Here is an 18607-nt window from a genome sequence, read left to right as displayed (position 1 = left end):
ATATTTTTTTTAACACTGAAGTGAAGGTAAAGACATTTTTGGAGGAAATTCATTTCTCAACAACACAATTTAATTAGAATTATTCGCCAAAGCGTTTAAGACTAACATTTTTTTTAGCAAAGATCACTTAGACATTTGGCCACAAATAGCACCTGTTTTTCAAAGAAATCATCACGTCGATTCCGTGCGAATGAGCTTTTGCCAAACAACCCTTTGTAACACTGTCAAAGTGATCTTTGATAATATTTTGAAGTCTTAAACAATAAGCCATTAGCAGGTCTGCACATAAGTTGACCTGGGAGATGGAAAACATCTCCACACTTAACCCACCAGGCGGCCGCGACCGGGATTCGAACCCTCGACCTTCCGATTAAGGTTGAAACGCTACCTTTTGTTGGAGTAACCCAAGATGCACGCTTGACTTGGAAGAAGCCACATATTGCAGCCACAGAGGCAACAGCGATTAACAAATTCGCACTAACGGAATGAGAGCGAAGACATATATGTGTCTATGTGCACGTGTGTCTGTCTGTATTCATGTGTGTGTGTATGTTTGTGTTCGTGTGTGCGTGAGTATGTATGCATGTGTGTATGTGTCTGTCTGTCTTTGTGATTCTGGATCAAAATGTATGTGTTAGAGTTTGTGTGTGTGTGTGTGTGTGTGTGTGTGTGTGTGTTTTGTGAGAGAACGTTTTACCGAGAATTTACTTTGCAAAGCGAGTATCTACAGCTAGGTTACTGCGAAAAGGGCTTCTGTGTGCTGATCGGTCCTGTGAAGCAATCCATGTTGCAGTGAGGTAGCTACGTGTTTTGTCCACGTGTTTTAAACCGGAATTTCATTGTCCCCCAACAAACCTTCTCCTTGGGTCTGTTAATTTTGCTGGGTCACGGGGTCCTGCGTGTCGTGAATAGCCTGTTTCTGATAATAATACTTGTGGCGAAGGCGAGTCATATGTAAGCATAATTGCTGTTCTTGTTAGATCTGTCCACTCAGTATAACTGATGGATCTATTCAAGGCCGCGTCGCGGAGAAAAAAATCATTACCACAGCTGGAAGGCTCGGTTATTCTTTTTAAAGATGTTGCTAATTCGTTGATCTAACTTTGGTGGGGAGTTGACAAACCTAAAATTATAACATATTTTCCTGTGACATTTCACGGCATGCCTTGATTCAGCCTTCGGCGGTGAAACAGTTGAAAGGCGTTTTATGTTAATCGCTAGGCGAAGTCCAACAAATCTACATCAGGATGAGAACAGACTTCTGGATATATCTTTTGCAGAGATCTTTCACTACACAATATATTTTCTGTTTAAAATAAGTTTTCTTTGCGAGCTCGTGGAAAATAGGCGATAATTTCGAATTTCGGCTTGTCGCGACGTCAAGTTTTTCACTGTGCATACTCTGATACCGGTGCGTCCCGCTACTGAACACTGCGTAACTGATTCAGCTTTTGTATGACTGCGAGAGTTGATCAGCTTTGGGTTTTTTCCACTTCAATCGCTTGTCAAGGTCAAGCCAAAGCACATACTGATGAGAACAAATGTACTAAACTTACTGGTAGATCTATCTCTTGAGATCACTGAGAAGAAAGATCGAGCGACTTCCTAAAACGCATGTGTTTAAAAGAAAACACTGTGTTCAGAATAAACCCTTTCAACGACGTTATGATATATTTTGTAAGTTGCTCCTTTGAACTTATAATAACAGAAAGTTGATTGTATCGCACGCAAAATTTCATGAATCTGGTTAGCATATCTTTCCTTTGCGAGTCTTTGGAACTGGGGCGATAATTTGGAGTGTTTCAGCTTGCCGCGACGTCATGCAAATAGTTGTATCACTCTGTAAATGACTAGATTCAGCCTTCGGCGGCGCAGCCGTTGGATAATCGCTTCATTTCAATCGATTGGCCCGGTCAAAGTATAGCCCGTATTGATGAGAAATGATGTTTTTCTTGTAGATTAGCCTTTTAAGATTAATGAGAGAAAAGAGCGATTTCCAAAAACGCCTGTGTCAAAACAAAAACACTGTGTTCAGAATCAACTATATTCACAACATATTAATAATAATTATGAGTCGTTCTGCGGAATAGATAATTACAAAGGATTGATCTGATGGTATGCAAAATGTCATTAAACTGCGTCTAATACTTTTTTCTTGCGAGATCTCAGAACATACGCGATTCGGCCTTGGACGGCGCAAAAGTTGAAATATTGCTTCACTTCAATTGGTTGGCCCGGTTAAAGTAATGCACACATTGATTAGATAAGACATTGTCCTGGTAGATTGGCCTTTTAAAATTATTGGCAGAAAAGAGCGATTTCCAGAAACATCTGTGTAAAAAGTAAAACACTATGTTCAGAACCCACCCTTTTTCAAGACGTTAATAACATTTTGATAAGTCGCTCTTTCACATACATCATAACAAAGGGTTGATCTTATGCCACACTAAATTTCAGTATTGTACTTTAAACAGTTTTTCTTCGCGCGCTCTTGGAACTTGGGTGACGATTTCGAGTGTTCTGCTTGCCGCGACGTCAAATAGCTTTTTCCCTGTACACCGCGTCTGCGGCTAAGTCCGAAGCGAGAGAAAGCGTTTTAGGGCAAGTTCGGGACTTGTTTTACTCATGAACCAAAAACAGCACGTTCACATACCAACAATCATTCAAAAGAACAACAACTGGAGAAACCCTTGCAAGTTGTTTGACGTTTTTAAAATATTTATTTAGCCTTTTAAATCTTCAGAGAAAAGTAAAAATCAATCACGGCTGTGGCCGCCATTTTGGATTTTCTCTGTGGGCCTCCCTATCATTTGTAATTGTGTTGTTGTGACACGGACACCGGGGTTACGATGACGGCGATGCTGTTATGATGATGGTGACAAGGAGGAGAAGGAGAAAGCGTTCGGTGGGGTTTTGGCGGAGGAGGGGGGGGTGTGGGGTGGGGCTGTACAGGGGGCAATGGCGGGGAGGGTGGGGGGGGGACGAGGTCAGCTTGTGTCTCGGTGTTCATGACATGTCGATAGCTAACAGCATACAGGCTTATATTTAAATACGCAAGCACAAACGCACTCACGAACCCTCTTGGCTTGACTTCGCGAGCGAAGATGTATGAAGGTATTCCTCACCTGGAGCAGGCACGCCGATGGATGATGAGACCTTTTCCAAACAATAACAAGCTAACACGCACGCACGCACGCACACGCACACGCTCACACATACACATTATCATATACACACACACTCACACACATACACATACACACACATACACGCACGTACACATACACATACACATACACACACACACACACACATACACACACATACATACACACACACTGACACACACATACACACACACACACACAAACACATACACATACACATACACACACTCAGACACGCACGCAGGCATCCACGCACACAGATTGTACCGTTGTCTCATTTCCCAATCACTCTACCGGATTACATTTTGTCAAAACTTTACTAAATGCAAAATGTGGATCCCTTTAAAATATACTAACGTGGATCTAAAAGATAAAGAAGTGGACCCCTTCAAAATATATAAAAGTGGATTCCTCTAAGCAACACACAAATCAAATGCATAAAAAGTGTTGACAAAAAAATGTTGCGCCGTCCGGGAATCGAACCCGAGTCACAAGAATGGGAATCTTGTATGATACCACTACACTAACGGCGCATCTTATGAAGATAGCGTCGAAAAGTATCTGAAGATAACCGCCTGACATACACATGAACAAGCATTCTGATAATCATCGGTTCATGCTATCGCTCATGTCTTTCTGACAGGATGGATAATTGCTACGCTAAGAAGCGGAGCTAAAAGCCGAAATCTATCAAAACAAGAATACATAGTTATCTCCCATATGTTATTCACTAATGTTTCTGATAACAGACGAAAGACGAACGTGATTGTAGAATGGCCGACTTCGACAGTGATCCCCGTTCTGTTTTTCACAGTTATGATAAAGAAATCGTTCTAAGGTCAAAACAAGTCGAAATTTTGAGACTGCTGTGGGAAGAAGACCGTGATTTTGTTGCATCACTCCCAACTGGTTACGGAGTAAAAGATCGTCCGCTCCGTAGCCATTTTGCTATGATCACGTGACAAAGTTGATTATCACCTGACACTTTTGCCATATTTAGAGTTGTTTGCACAGTAAATACATCCGCGAAAGATAGCTCGCTTGAAACTGCTTTGCATAACAATTGCTTTGTGATTTAAAAATTACACAACACCATGAAAAATCATTATCGACGATCGCGAATCTGCTTATATCAATAACACATTACGAAAAGCTCTAAATATGTCAAATCAAATCGATTTCCTCTCCAGAGAAGGAAAACAAAGGCATCCTGTCAGGGATAAATGAGGCCCGAGGGGAAGTAACTCATTTTGACCTGAGTTCAGGATGATGAACAAGAGACAAAAACAAAACAAACAAAAAACCGATAATACCGTGGATGCAATAAAGTAACATGCACACGTGACATGGATTCACGGGCACAAAGCCAGTCGCGGATCCACGCAAGCCATTCCCCCTCTACCCCCCCCCCTCCACCACACTCACATACAAACACGCACAAACACACACGCTACTGCCCTCGGCTTAAGGGCAGGAGGTACCTTCAAATACACATTTTTTTTCTCTTCCAAGTCATTTGACCACAACATTCATAAAACAGAACTGTTTGTGTTCAAATTTGGTGTGCTTTTGCTTCAATGTATGTAGAATAATAGTATGATAATAAAAAATGTGCTCTTAGATTGACTTAGTAAAAATTATTACATGAACAATAAAAATCATTATGGATGACAATATAATTTCAAAACTATTCATTAGAATAATTTGGAATTTTTCAGAAATGTATAAGACATACTAATAGATGTTTTGTTCAATTAGCTGTGGGAAGGACAGTTAAAGAGATACACATTTTCGATGTTTTGAGACATTTTGTACCCACAAAGTCAACATTTAGAAAAACAATATTTAAAAGTTGTTCGAACAAATCAAAGATAAATATCTTACACACTTGTAAGTCAATTTTAGTTCAAATATGGGGAGTAGTTTTGAAATTAGACTGTCATCCATGAAGTAACATGATTCCATTCATTGCTTTTCTTATTTTTTATTTAATAACTTTTGCATAGTCAATTTAGAAATAATCTTTTATTTTATCATGGACTATTATTTCTCATACATTTCAGCAAATGCACACCAACTTTTGACGCAGAACAATTTTGTTTAAAGAATGTTGTGGTCAAATGAAAAACGGGGAATTTTCATGATAGTTCCTGCCCTTTAATATCCAGTCGACCAGAATACATTTTGTCAAAACTTTACTAAATGCAAAATGTGGATCCCTCTTAAATATATAATAACGTGGATCTAAAAGATAAAGAAGTGGATCCCTTCAAAATATATAAAAGTGGATTCCTCCAAGCAACACACAAATCAAATGGACAAAAAATGTTGCGCCGTCCGGGAATCGAACCCGAGTCACAAGAATGGGAATCTTGTATGATACCACTACACCAACGGCGCACCTGCTGGGTATGGCGTCGAATGTTTCTGAAAATAACCGCCTGACATAGACAACGAAACAAAACAAAAACCACGATAATCTCGTGCAAGCAACAAAGTAACATACACACGTGACATCGATTCACGTGCACAAAGCCACTCACGGATCAACGCAAACCCTTCCCCCTCCCGCGGCCTCCCTACACTCACTACACACAATAGCTTTTTACATTTAGTCAAGTTTTGACTAAATGTTTTAACATAGAGGGGGAATCGAGACGAGGGTCGTGGTGTATGTGTGTCTGTGTGTCTGTCTGTGTGTATGTGTGTGTGTAGTGTGTGTGTGTGTGTAGAGCGATTTAAACTAAACTACTGGACCGATCTTTATGAAATTTGACATGAGAATTCCTGGGAATGATATCCCCAGACATTTTTATTTTTTCGATAAATGTCTTTGATGACGTCATATCCGGCTTTTTGTAAAAGTTGAGGCGGCACTGTCACACCCTCATTTTTTTTAATCAAATTGATTGACATTTTGACAAAGCAATCTTCGACGAAGGCCGGACTTTGGTATTGCATTTCAGCTTGGCTTTTAAAAAATTAATGAATTTGGTCATTAAAAATCGGAAACTTGTCATTAACAATTAACGATCCAAAAACAATTTCATCTTATTCTTCGTCATTTTCTGATTCCAAAAACATATACATATGCTATATTGGGATTACAAACAAGCTCTGAAAATTAAAAATATTAAAATTATGATTAAAATTAATTGTCTGAAATCGATTTAGAAACAATTTCATCTTATTCCTTGTCGGTACCTGATTCCAAAAACACATAGATATGATATGTTTGGATAAAAAAACAACTCAGTACGCTAAAAAGAATAGAGATACAGAAAAGCTACTCAGATCCTACTCAGCGCGACCATTACCGCACTATTCTGGCTTGTCGATTTCACTGCCTTTGCCACGAGCGGTGGACTGACGAAACTACGAATATGCGGTCTTGGTGAAAAAAATGTAGTGCGTTCAATTTCATTCTGTGAGTTCGACAGCTTGACTAAATGTGATTTCGCCTGTTCTGTTTGTCTATCCCTATGTTAAATCTTCACTTAGCATTACACGCTTTCAATCATGAAAAGTATGTGAAAGTCAAACCAAACACCCGCAAACATGTCACTATGTCCACTCGTGTGTGTGTTTGTGTGCTTGTTTGTTCTTCATGTTGTTGTTGTTGCGGTTTTTAATGATAACGTGTTTCTATTGTGTTATCTTTATGTGATTGTGTGGCTGTATAAAAAAAAAAGCATACTCGCGTGTCTGTATGTTTGTTAGCCTATCACACGAACACACAAACACACACACACGCGCGCGCACACACACATACACACACACACACACACACACACACACACACACACACACACACACACACACACACACACACACACACACACACAAGTAGACAGCAACACGAAATAAACACACTTAACACACTCAAAACGAAACAAATTAAAACCACAACAACAAAACTAAAACGTACAGTCAACAAAAAATACTGACACACACCATTGAGTGGACAACTCGCTGGTATAAGTACATATGAAAGGAAAAGAAGCATGCAGATACACATGGATCGACTTTTTGGGACACAGTACCACTAGCAGGTAGACTAACTGGGAGGAGACCACGTTGGCAGTATCGTTAATGTTTAGTTTGTGTCCAGCTGGTAAAATGGTCTTATCCCAAGCTTCTTCTTCTTATTATTCTGTGTTCTCGTCGCCATGCTACACTGTCAAGGTCGTTGATGTGATGAAGTCTGCAGTTCGCCGCAGGAACTCCGCTGGGCCCCACCGTTTCTCCTTCAGGTCCTGTGCACCATCTCTGGCCAGAATTCGCTTCTTAGGTCCGCAAAAGTTGGGCATATCTGGAGGACATGTTCTGAGGTCTGCGTGCCTGTTCCACACATCAGAGACATACACTGTACATTCTATTATAGGCTCCAAGCCAGCTAGGCCTACCGTGCACCCCCCTAAGGATCCAGCTTCAGTAGGCTAGGGATATTCATTGGGGTCTACTGAACACGTTTTATCAAGTTCGCCACGGAAAAACTCATTCCCACTACTACGTATGCCCTTTTGTTTAAGGGTACCCCCTCGAACGCTAAATTTATCTGTGAAATCACAACAATGCACAGCTGCAATGAATGAACAGAGAATCACTTTTTTGAACGTGTTCAGTAGACCCCAATGAATATCCCTAGCCTACTGAAGCTGGCTCCTGAGGGGGGTGCACGGCAGGCCTAGCTGGCTTGGAGCCTATATCTATGTCTCTGCACACATGAAGTCGTCTGTGCGTATACGAAGCAAAAGCCAGGATCAATTTCAGATGGCCTACAAGTTGCCTAACATAGGAAGGAAGGTATCTTTAAATGAAGAGACTACCTAACCCCTTGCTAAAGTTTGATTGTTATCGGATGCCTAACTTATCTGGCAAGAACTATCAGAACTATCAGATCCTGATCCTGGTACGTTCAGTTATCGCGCACCTGCGTGACTGGTACAACATTCAACGTGAGATGTTTCATCCATCCTGATTAAGCTTTATTTGTAAATACACACAAAGAAAAACACAGAAAATGGGTGTTTACTTCTGTAACTAACACTCAGTATTAAAACTCGATCTGTTTTGATTTTTTTTTTATCAATTGTACGACATCAGTATATATACACGAGAGACAGATTCGCCTGCAGATAAAAACAAGTCGCGTAAGGCGAAATGACTACATTTAGTCAAGCTGTGGAACTCACAGCATGAAAAAAGCAAGAAAGGTATATTGTTGGAACGTTTAATTATTGACAAAACAAAACGTTACGTTCACCAATATATCGACCCAGCGGTCCTGTAAGTGCATGGACAAACACTAATTACACAAACACTAATTACACACACTAATTACACAAAACTTATCTTGAACAAATGTTCGGCCGCTTGCAAGGAAGACACAAGCGAATGAGCTGGGTCGATATATTTGTGAACGTAACGTTTTGTATGGTCAATAATTATTCCAACAACATAACTTTCTTGTTTTTTGATTCTTTATCTTTCAGCCTTTACCATGCGGCAGACGTGTTTAGGCCACAAAAAACAACAAAAATAGGTGTGGTTACGGTAACATAGCCAAAAAAAATAGGGTAGGAAGGTAGGCAATCACTTTTTTTTTTAAACTTTTTTTTCCTACTTGACAGGGAAATAAGTGTGCGACTCGGGCGCTTTCGCTTTCATTGCGTTTTCTGCACTCGTTTTCTTGTGGTTTTTTTTTGTTTTGACAAATGTAATAAAAAGTTATAGGGTCGGCCCCTAAAAATAGGGTAGGTCGGGTTACCGTAACCACACCTATTTTTTTTTTTAGGCCTTAGCTCATCAAGGCATGGACGTGTTGATCTAGCAGAGCTTCCACCTACACCATAGGTGTCCGTTAAGAAATTGATAGTAATCTTGAACTTTAGTGTGTTAAATTTATAGCTTAGAATTCAGAGGCATGTAAGCCTCCAAATTTGCAGAACCTGCACTTGTAAGTAAAACAAGTCATTTTAGATCCCTTTGAAGTCACGGAATGAACTGTACCTTTGTGTACGATTGCATTTCGTTTACATGCGTCAAAGACGGAATTATCCGTGAATTGCGACAGGGGACGCAACTCTGTCGTGTAAATGATGTCCCTTGGTTGAAACAACCCCCCCCCCCCCCCCCCCCCATAAAATGAACTGATCCGCCCCTGGAGACAATGAGCAAAACTGTTTTCAACGAAAAGACGGTACCTTTAAATAAACAAAGAAACACACACAGACAGCAACACATCCCACCCACCCCACAAGAATTACAACATTAGAAATTCAGTGAATGAAAACAATTGTTTTCAAAACACACACCTATGCAAACAGAAAATAAACTACACACACATAGATTGTGTAAGGGATACAGGAACTTAACAAGCACAAAGGAGAAAGAAACAAACAAACAAAAACACAAAGAGAGAGAAAAAAAACATGCGCCGTCCGGGAATCGAACACGGGTCGCAAGAATGGGAATCTTGCATGATACCACTACACCAACGGCGCTCTGTATAAAAAAAATGTGAAACAATCTTATATTTCGTTTTGTAAAGCATCGACACCTTTAGTGCCCCACTAAACAAAGACATTTTTTCGGGATATCCAACATGAATTAAAGATAGAACATTTTCTTGTTGCTGCTACTCTAACGGAGCTGGCGTAGTAGGGCCGTAGAAGACTCCCAATAAAAGCTAAATACAAAGTTTCCCCCTTTTTTTTACGAACTCAAAGTCGTGCGACGAGAAAAATGTGACGTCATCGGTGATATGACGCATAGGAAATGTACGCACGTGACGCCATTTTCATTCAAAGTCGATTCCGATCAATCATGACGTAACTTTCTCATTTTACGCCATATATCAAAGGGATATAATGAACCAAATTTGTGTCCACTTATTGCATCAATTTGCGGGGTGTAACTATGTCGCCACATACCGGAAATACCTGTTTAAATAAGCTCTTGAGCTCGTCATTCAATTTGTGAACCGCTTTGTTGGGGAATTGTTTCTAGGCTTTGGCTAGTTTGGATTGCCTTCCTTCTTTTCGCCCCGAAAGGATTAACCCGTATTTCACGCGCTTTTGGTGGGAGTACAGATTTGGAATCGCCCAAAGTGGCAAAGAGCTGCATAGTTCGGTTTGGGGGCTGCATGGATGCCACATAGATGAAAAATGCCTTTGAATTAGAGTTTGAACGCTCCATGATTCAAATCTAATTCATGTGCTGGGTGGACTTTCGAGACGGTGTTTCTTCTCCTATAGACTGCAGTGTGTGTGTTTACGCTCTGTCATGCATTTAGCCCCGGATGAATGTGCTTGATTTGAATACCTGAATTTAACGGTTTTAGTTTGCTTCGACGAATGCTTACCCTGAAAAGAAATATATGACGACGAACGGAAGTTGTGACTCTTCAGGGGCGGATCCAGCCCCCCCCCCCCCCCCCCCCCCCCCCAGCGTAAAAAATTAAAATTGAAAATTGTTTAAAATAAAATAAAAAATTGAAAATAAAGAAAAAATGATGGCTCAAATTGCACAAGATTGCTCCATTTTCCTTGTTTTTTTATCAACATTTTCTGGGGGGCGGGGGGCATGCCCCCGGACCCCCCCCCCCCCCCCCCCCCCAAAGAGCCGGCCTTTGTCTTCTGAATTACGGTTTTGGAAGGTAGGTAGGTAATTTGTTGGCTCAGGTTTGCACCGAATCCGTCAATTGTCCTTGTTTTGATCCAAATTTGTCTTCTTAAATTAACATTTGGAAGTGTATTAGGGGAAGTTTCTTGGCTCAGATTGCACCAGATTGCTCCATTTTTTTCGTGTTTTTATCAACATTTTACGGAGGGGGGGGGGGATATGCCCCCGGACCCTCCTAGGACCTTCGATCTGTCCCTAAAAGAAATTTGGACCCCCCCGCCCCCCCCCCCCTTAAAAATGATGTGATCCGCCCCTGCTCTTGACGCAGAAGAGTTGGATGATAAAAAAAACACACTGCTCGGAATGCAGTTGGGGTGTTGAATGTGTCCAAATGGAGTGATGGTCTTTTGTCATTTCAAAACCTGCATGGCCAGCTCTGATATAGTGTGCACAACTGCTATCACAGAAAAGACTGTGCCTTTAAACCAAACATCATAACAAACAAATCAACAAACAAACAAGCAAACCCGCAACAAAAACAAAACAAAAACACCTAAAAAAAATTTTTTTTTAAAAATGTAAAGTCAGTAAATGATAACAAGAAAAAAAACCAAGGCACAAATAAATAAAACTATACACATACATGTGTACACTCCCACACACATTGTCAAGGGGAAAGATACAGCAACCATACAAGAAAAAGAGAGAAAAATATGCGCCGTCCGGGAATCGAACCCGAGTCGCAAGAATGGGAATCTTGCATGATACCACTACACTAACGGCGCTCTGTCACACAACTGTGTCAAACAATGTTATATTGGTTGAGTACTACTACACTGTATATTGGTTGAGTACTACTACACTGTGTAATGGTTGGACAGTGCAGCGAGTCCAGTGGTCTGATAAGACGTGACTAGTAGGCACATGTTAAAATAACGATAAGCGATTAAGTATTTAATATTGTGTAAACTTGTAAAGCTTGATGTGTGTAATGTGCTTTGAATGAAGTCGTTCCTTCGCCGTCATTTCGGCAATGTTTTAAGTTAGTTCACTGGTTGGTCAGAGTTGTCATTTATCAGTAACTGACATGTTTTAATTGTGTCAGTTGTTGTTGTTGTCGCTCATTCTGAGAATCATCGGTTCACGCTATCGCTCTGTCTCTCTGACAGGATGAATAATTACTACGCGCATTTAAAGGCACAGTAAGCCTCCCGTAAACCATCACAGATACGGTCAGGCTTTTACACACAGTACAAACACCCTTTCATTTAAACACTCACCGATTGAGAACATCCTAGGTGCCCTCCGTAAAGAGCGAACAATTTTCAAAGAATTTATTTTTGCGTGGTTTATCTTATCCCTGAGCCATCGTGAATCCGTGTGATCCAGTTTCCCTTTTTCACAATGTAGTCGTCAGTTAGTTATTTCTATTTGAATGCGACTCGATGTGAGCTTATTTACAATAGCACGTTTTTATGCACGAAACAAACGGCTGTGGTTCACAAGAACTCTAGCGATGGCTTTTGACTGTTGAGAGGAACGGCGATATTATTATTATTATCATTGTGATCATTTTTATGCGCCTAATCTAGATATATCCCTAGGCGCTTACATATTAATTTCTGCCGTTTGAAATGGATTTTTTTACAGACAGACAGACAAACAGACATTTTTTACACACAATATATAACGCATTCACATCGGTCAGTAAAGCTCAGTAGCCTATTAGGCGAGCATTCACCTTTCACGGCCTTTATTCCAAGTCAAACGGGTATTTGGTGGACATTTTTATCTATGCCTATACAATTTTGCCAGGAAAAACCCTTTTGTCAATCGTGGGATCTTTAACGTGCACACCCCAATGTAGTGTACACGATATGCAAGATAAACCGTCGTCTGCTACGACCCTTGCGTGACCCTGCTTCCGGGCTTTTCTTTTTTCAAACTTTCACAACTTCGAATTGTACTGATCTTGTCTTGATGAAAAAAGAATTCTTTTATGATTAAAGAATGTTTGTGTAACAAGCTGTCAATTTATTATTTAGATTTTAAAAGTTAGGTCTAGCGCAAAAACGCACCACGGTCCAAAAACATTTTGATAATCATCGATTCACGGCTATCGCCAGTTTACATCGATAGAATGAGACCCGAAGGGAAGTAACTCATGTTTGACCTGAGTTCAGGATGGGTCCAAATTAAAAGTGTTCGAGACAATCTGCAAAATTAATTCTTTAAAAATTGCTCGCTCTTTACGTAGGGCACCTAGGATGTTCCCGTTTGGTGAGCGTTCAAATGGAAGGGTGTTTGTACTGTGTGTAAAAGCCTGACAGTATCTGTGATGGTTTACGGGAGGCTTACTGTCCGGGCGTGATTTCCGGTATCATAACAGCCGTCCAGCACCAAAACGAGGCGCCATTGTTGTAGCAGCCCAAGTCCACGAAAATAAATTCTTTGAAAATTTCTCACGCTCGACAGAAAGCAGCCAGGATGTTCCCGTTCGGTGAGCGTTCAAATGGAAGTATGCTTGTACTGTATGTAGACGCTCGGGGAGCTCTGTGATGGTTTACGGGAGGCTTACTGTGCCTTTAAGGGAAATCTATCAAAACAAGAAATACAGAGTTATCTCCCCGGATATGTTTTTCGCTAATGTTTCTGATAACAGACAAAAGACGAACGTGATTGTAGAATAGCCGACTTCGACAGTGACCTCCGTTCTGTTCTTCACAGTTATGATAAAGACATCGTTCTAAGGTCAAAACAAGTCGAAATTTTGAGACTGCTATGGGAAGGAGACCGTGATATTGTTGCATCACTCCCAACTGGTTACGGAAAAAGTCGTCTGCTCCGTAGCCATTTTGTTATGATCACGTGACAAAGTTGATTATCACGTGACACTTTTGCCATATTTAGAGTTGTTTGCACAGTAAATACATCCACGAAAGATAGCTCGCTTGAAAGTGTCTTACATAACAATTCCTTTCTAAATTTAAAAATTACACAACACCATGAAAAATCATTAGGCCAAAAAAAAAAGAAGGTCTGTTTACGGTAACATAGGCCCAAAAAATAGGGTCGGTCGGTCGGGATTTTTTTTTTTTTTTTTTTTCAAAAAACCATATTTTCACGTTATTTTGCCAAAAAACCAAAAGATTTTTATTTTTTTTCCCCAAATGCCAAAAAAAAAGTCTAGGGTCGCGCGAAAAAAATAGGGTCGGTCGGGTTACCGTAAACAGACCTTTTTTTTTGTTGGCCTTATCGACGATCGCGAATCTGCTAATATCAATAACACATTACGAAAAGATCTAAATATGTTAAAAAAAAAAATCGATTTCCTCTCCAGAGAAGGAAAACAAAGGCATCCTGTCAGGGATAAATGAGACCCGAAGGGAAGTAACTCCTTTTGACCTGAGTTCAGGATGGTTGTCGCCCTGACTGAGCAAGCGTAAGGGGGCTGTCGCGGATTCTAAATAAAGGCTAAATACGAGTTTTCAATTCAATTTTTCGGGGCGATATGTGAATCGCAATCCCGGTGACGCCATCTCATTCAAAGATGATTACGCTCATTCTCATATTACGGCTTTTCTCATGACCTGCTTCTTTGTCTCTGTCATCTTGAACACGCGGCCAGTACAACTGGCCTTGACACGGAACGATTCAAGGGGGGCAATCTCAAGTCATCTGAAAGAGGGAAATCCAAACGCAATCCGCCTTGTTCGATTTTATGGGCTTGGACGATAGAGAAAAATAAGAAAAGCAAAAGCTGGAGTCCAGTCTGGACGAAACTGCTATCAAGAACGCAGAATTGATTTTTTCTGAGGTTTTTTTTAGCCGTAAGCGCCATGTTTATCGGAGCAGGAAACTCTTCCAGAGTGAGGCCCCTTTGTTGGTTTCACTGCGGTGAACAGCAGTTATGAGAAATTCGAAATGAGAAATGGCGCTTACGGCTAAAATAAAAACTCAGAAAAAATCAATTCTGCGTTCTTGATAGCAGTTTCGTCCAAACTGGATTCCAGCTTTTGCTTTTCTTATTTTTCTCTATCGTCCAAGCCCATAAAATCGAACAAGGCGGATTGCGTTTGGATTTCCCTCTTTCAGATGACTTGAGATTGCCCCCCTTGAATCGTTCCGTGTCAAGGCCAGTTGTACTGGCCGCGTGTTCAAGATGTGTCTCTGTTAGCTGAAGTAGGCGTATACGCTGCGTATTCCATGCATGCATTGGTTACCGGCGCGTATTCCATGTTAATCGAGCGTTTCCGTGTAATTCCAAGAACGGCAGCAAAAATAATATAAATTCAGCTGCAAACGTCAATTTCAGTCAAATCATCTGTTATTAAGAATTTACAAAATAAAAGTCACAAATATTTCTGAGAAATATGAGAAAAAAAATCAAGGGGGAAAATCTGGTAGTCCAAGCACGTGTCGTCAGTTTACTAACAAGCGTTCAGCTCATTTCAAGTCAGTCAAAGACAATCTCGTTCGTTCAAGTACTTCTGACAAGTTTATGCATTTGTTCCCTATCCAGAGTGTGCTGTTGAAGTACTTCAAATACTCTTGGCGGTTAATATTCAATGTTAAAGCCACTGCGAAGCATGGCATACAGTCAAAGGTCACTTTACTGTTCAAGGCGAAGGAAATAATTATACATCCTTTTTGGCTGCAAAATCGTTATCAACTAAGCCTTTTCGACAAGAGAAAACTAGAAATGAAAATACGAGGGCTGTTCCATTATTATTTAGAATCCAGGCTCCTGGTAATATGGCGTTAAATACAAAATCATGCCGTCAAATAATAGACTATTGTGAGGCTTGAAACAAAAAAAATGAAGTTCCAGAGTTATGCCGTTTTCATATGGTCGACTCGGGAAGATACTCACCGCGCAACGTATGAGATTGCGTCATGAAGCTCAAATTCGCGATTTCGGACCGATAACTTACAATAACTACAAACTAAGGGTTAAAAGATACCGATTTGCATGAAAGTGTGATGTAATGTTTTAGGATGAACGCTATTTGTAGAGCCGTGGTGTAAAACTGGTACAGCAATTTCAAACCGGGTAGACGGAGCCTCGAAAATTATACCCACCCTGGTCTACTCATTTCATCCGTTATCCTCGAAAACATTGGCGCTGTTGAACAGATAATAAGAGAAGATCACTTAATTATATCCAGGGAGATGCAATATGCCCTTGGCATTAAAAGCTCTGCATTTGAAAAGATCTTACACAAATATTTAATGGCCCCAAAGCGATTTGCCGGTTGGGTACCACATGAACCCAGTGACGGGAAAAAGAGGGGTAGGGCAGAGTGTTGCCTGACAATACTTGAAACAATCAGCAATGGCATGTCCAAATCAACATGGAATATTGTCAGTGGTGACGAAACCTGGGTTAATTAGTTCCAATCTGAAACCAAACAACTGTCGTCTGTTCGGGTGTTTAACCAGGTGACCCAACCCCTGCCAAGTTCAAATAACAAGAAGCCCTAAAAAATGTTGTGCATCTTTCGTCGCTAGATCAAGGTATTTAAACACTGTGACTCTTGAGGAAAGGCAAGTCACGTCTGACTGCTGTGTCCACAACTAATGGTCGAAAATATTCGAGGCTTGGCACAAACACCGTCCAAACACGGGTATTCGAGGGCTTATGCTGCAACATGACAACGCACCTGTGTATACTGCCTTTGCGACAACATATTTCTTGGCACCAAAGGGAGCACTGCTGCCGGTTGCATCCACCCTATTTTCTTGACATCTCCCCATGCTAGTTCAGCCTGTTCTCGGATTTCAAGAAATAGCCGCGGAAACTCGGTTAGAGACCCCTGAATACTCTGTCCGAGCCTTCACGAGGGCCATACCAGGTATAGCTGCTGTCACGTGGTCCCAGGCCTGAATGAGAACATTTGAGAGGATGGCCAGTTGGGTGTCGGCTGGGGAAGGATTGGTCTAGAAAATGGCCTGGTTAGATTGTTGATATGTGTTTCCGTTTCTGAGATTCTAAATAATTATGGACCAGCCTACGTATACGCTTTCTATTTTGATATTTTTTTGTGCTCAAATCCAGTGTTTAAGGCGGGGCAGAGAACTAGCTTTGCGCATGGATAATGTTACGCGAAAGGTTTTGGCGAGAGGAAAACAGGCACAAGCAGGTTTGTGCTAAAACAATTTGTTTTTAATAAGAAGAAAAACGTCGAGGAAAAGGGATAACTAGTTTACACACCTCATCCTGGATAACTGGTATATTTTCCTGCAGGTAGATTTCCGTTATTACCTCGCAAGAGGCTTGGGAATACCTGAAAATACATCCCCAGGTAAGTATACCAGCTGCACAGGATTCGGAGGTGTGTAACCTAATATTATGCGATATTTCGAATATGCTGACTTTTAGCATTTGCTAATAGCTAAGCTTACTTTCTATTGCTTCGACATTCTTGTGCAAGAGAAAGGGACATATTCAGAATCAACATCAATCAGACAGTAAGGAAATGTCGTTAAACTACATTTGACGTAAACTGAGTTACGCAATTTCTTTTGATTCTTCAGAACTTTGACCACGCGATTATCAATGGAGCTAAGCACAACATGACATTCTGAGAAGGTGGATGGTTCCTTGACATTCTGTACCCGCTACCCCACCAACAGAGTTGCTTTGAACTGTAAAATGTAAAAAAGGAGTACAGAGAGTATGTTTGGCTCACGTAAGTGTAGCCTATGCGATCATAACTTTGTCTGTCTGTGCGTTTGTGCGTGTGTGTGTGTGTGTGTTTGTGCGTGCGTGTGTGTGTATGTCTGTGGTAGAAACTCTAACATTTGAAGACGTCACATTACATTGACGTCACATTATGACGTAAGAGGGTTAGACGTCACGCGAAGGAAGTACTGAAAGTCTCGGTCATTATTATTTTGAGCGCGCCGAGACTAGTTGGCAGTCGTGTCCTGTAAGTAGGCTACATGCAGACAGACAGATCTAGATCTAGTGTCTCGCTTTCTTGCACAGTTTCACCTATGCTCTTTCTGTGTGTGTGTGTGTGTGTGTGTGTGTGTGTGTGTGTGTGTGTGTGTGTGTGTGTGTGTGTGTGTGTGTGTGTGTGTGTGTGTGTGTGTGTGTGTGACGGAGTGATTGAGTTTGTGTTACTGTTTGTCGATTTCTTACGTGAGCCTTGATGGCTTCGCCTCTTGTTTTAGTTTCGTTACGTTAAAGGCATAGAAAGCTGATGAATATACACGCTAATTGCTTTACCCAGAGCTGGAGACAGACTAAATTAAGTTCCCTGCAAAATATTGTGGTCTAGGAGCCCTTAAATGTTGAGATATTTGAATTTTTATTTTGATCTAGATGGTCCTATTTATAGATTTGGCAACACATGTAACGTTGATGCAAGGGAGCTAACACCGCGGCTTTGTTGACATCCTCACTTTTTCAGAGGCTAGAACAAGCTGTAATGCATGTATTATGGTCCGCGCATGGTGACATATCGTCATTATATGGTCTTATGGTGCGTTTGACATCGATTGTGGGCAAACTACACTTTGTAAACACGGGAGTGCGTTAGTATGCCTTTAAAAGAATACACATCTGTTTATGTTTGATTTGAGTACATTAGTTCAGTTTAAAAAATGTGTTTATCCTCCACTGTTTAGTTCATGTTAGTGTGTGTGTGTGTGTGCCGTGTGTGTGTGTGTGTGTGTGTGTGTGTGTGTGTGTGTGTGTCAGGCATGGGAATTGAAAATTGTAAAAAAGGCGGAAAATTTTTAACTGAAGACGCGAAGCGTCAAGTTGACGGCGCCTTACTAGGGGGGTCCGGGGGCATGCCCCCCCG

The 18607-nt window shown here is 40.9% G+C and overlaps 4 non-coding genes across 4 annotated transcripts; all 4 read right to left on the bottom strand.

The window, feature by feature from the left end:
- Positions 1-3629: 3629 nt before the first annotated feature.
- Positions 3630-3700, bottom strand: Trnag-ccc (transfer RNA glycine (anticodon CCC)). The gene has a single exon. It is a non-coding gene; the product is annotated as a tRNA-Gly (tRNA).
- Positions 3701-5496: 1796 nt separating this feature from the next.
- On the bottom strand, positions 5497-5567 carry Trnag-ccc (transfer RNA glycine (anticodon CCC)). Its single transcript has one exon. It is a non-coding gene; the product is annotated as a tRNA-Gly (tRNA).
- Positions 5568-9602: 4035 nt separating this feature from the next.
- Positions 9603-9673, bottom strand: Trnag-ccc (transfer RNA glycine (anticodon CCC)). The gene has a single exon. It is a non-coding gene; the product is annotated as a tRNA-Gly (tRNA).
- A 1834-nt stretch (positions 9674-11507) lies between these two features.
- Trnag-ccc (transfer RNA glycine (anticodon CCC)) lies at positions 11508-11578 on the bottom strand. The gene has a single exon. It is a non-coding gene; the product is annotated as a tRNA-Gly (tRNA).
- Between the last annotated feature and the right edge of the window lie 7029 nt (positions 11579-18607).

This window comes from Littorina saxatilis, linkage group LG2, assembly GCF_037325665.1.
Source record: "Littorina saxatilis isolate snail1 linkage group LG2, US_GU_Lsax_2.0, whole genome shotgun sequence".
Taxonomy (NCBI): Eukaryota; Metazoa; Mollusca; class Gastropoda; order Littorinimorpha; family Littorinidae; genus Littorina; species Littorina saxatilis.
The sequence above is the reverse complement of the archived record's forward strand: the minus strand, read 5'-3'. Positions and strand labels throughout refer to the sequence as shown.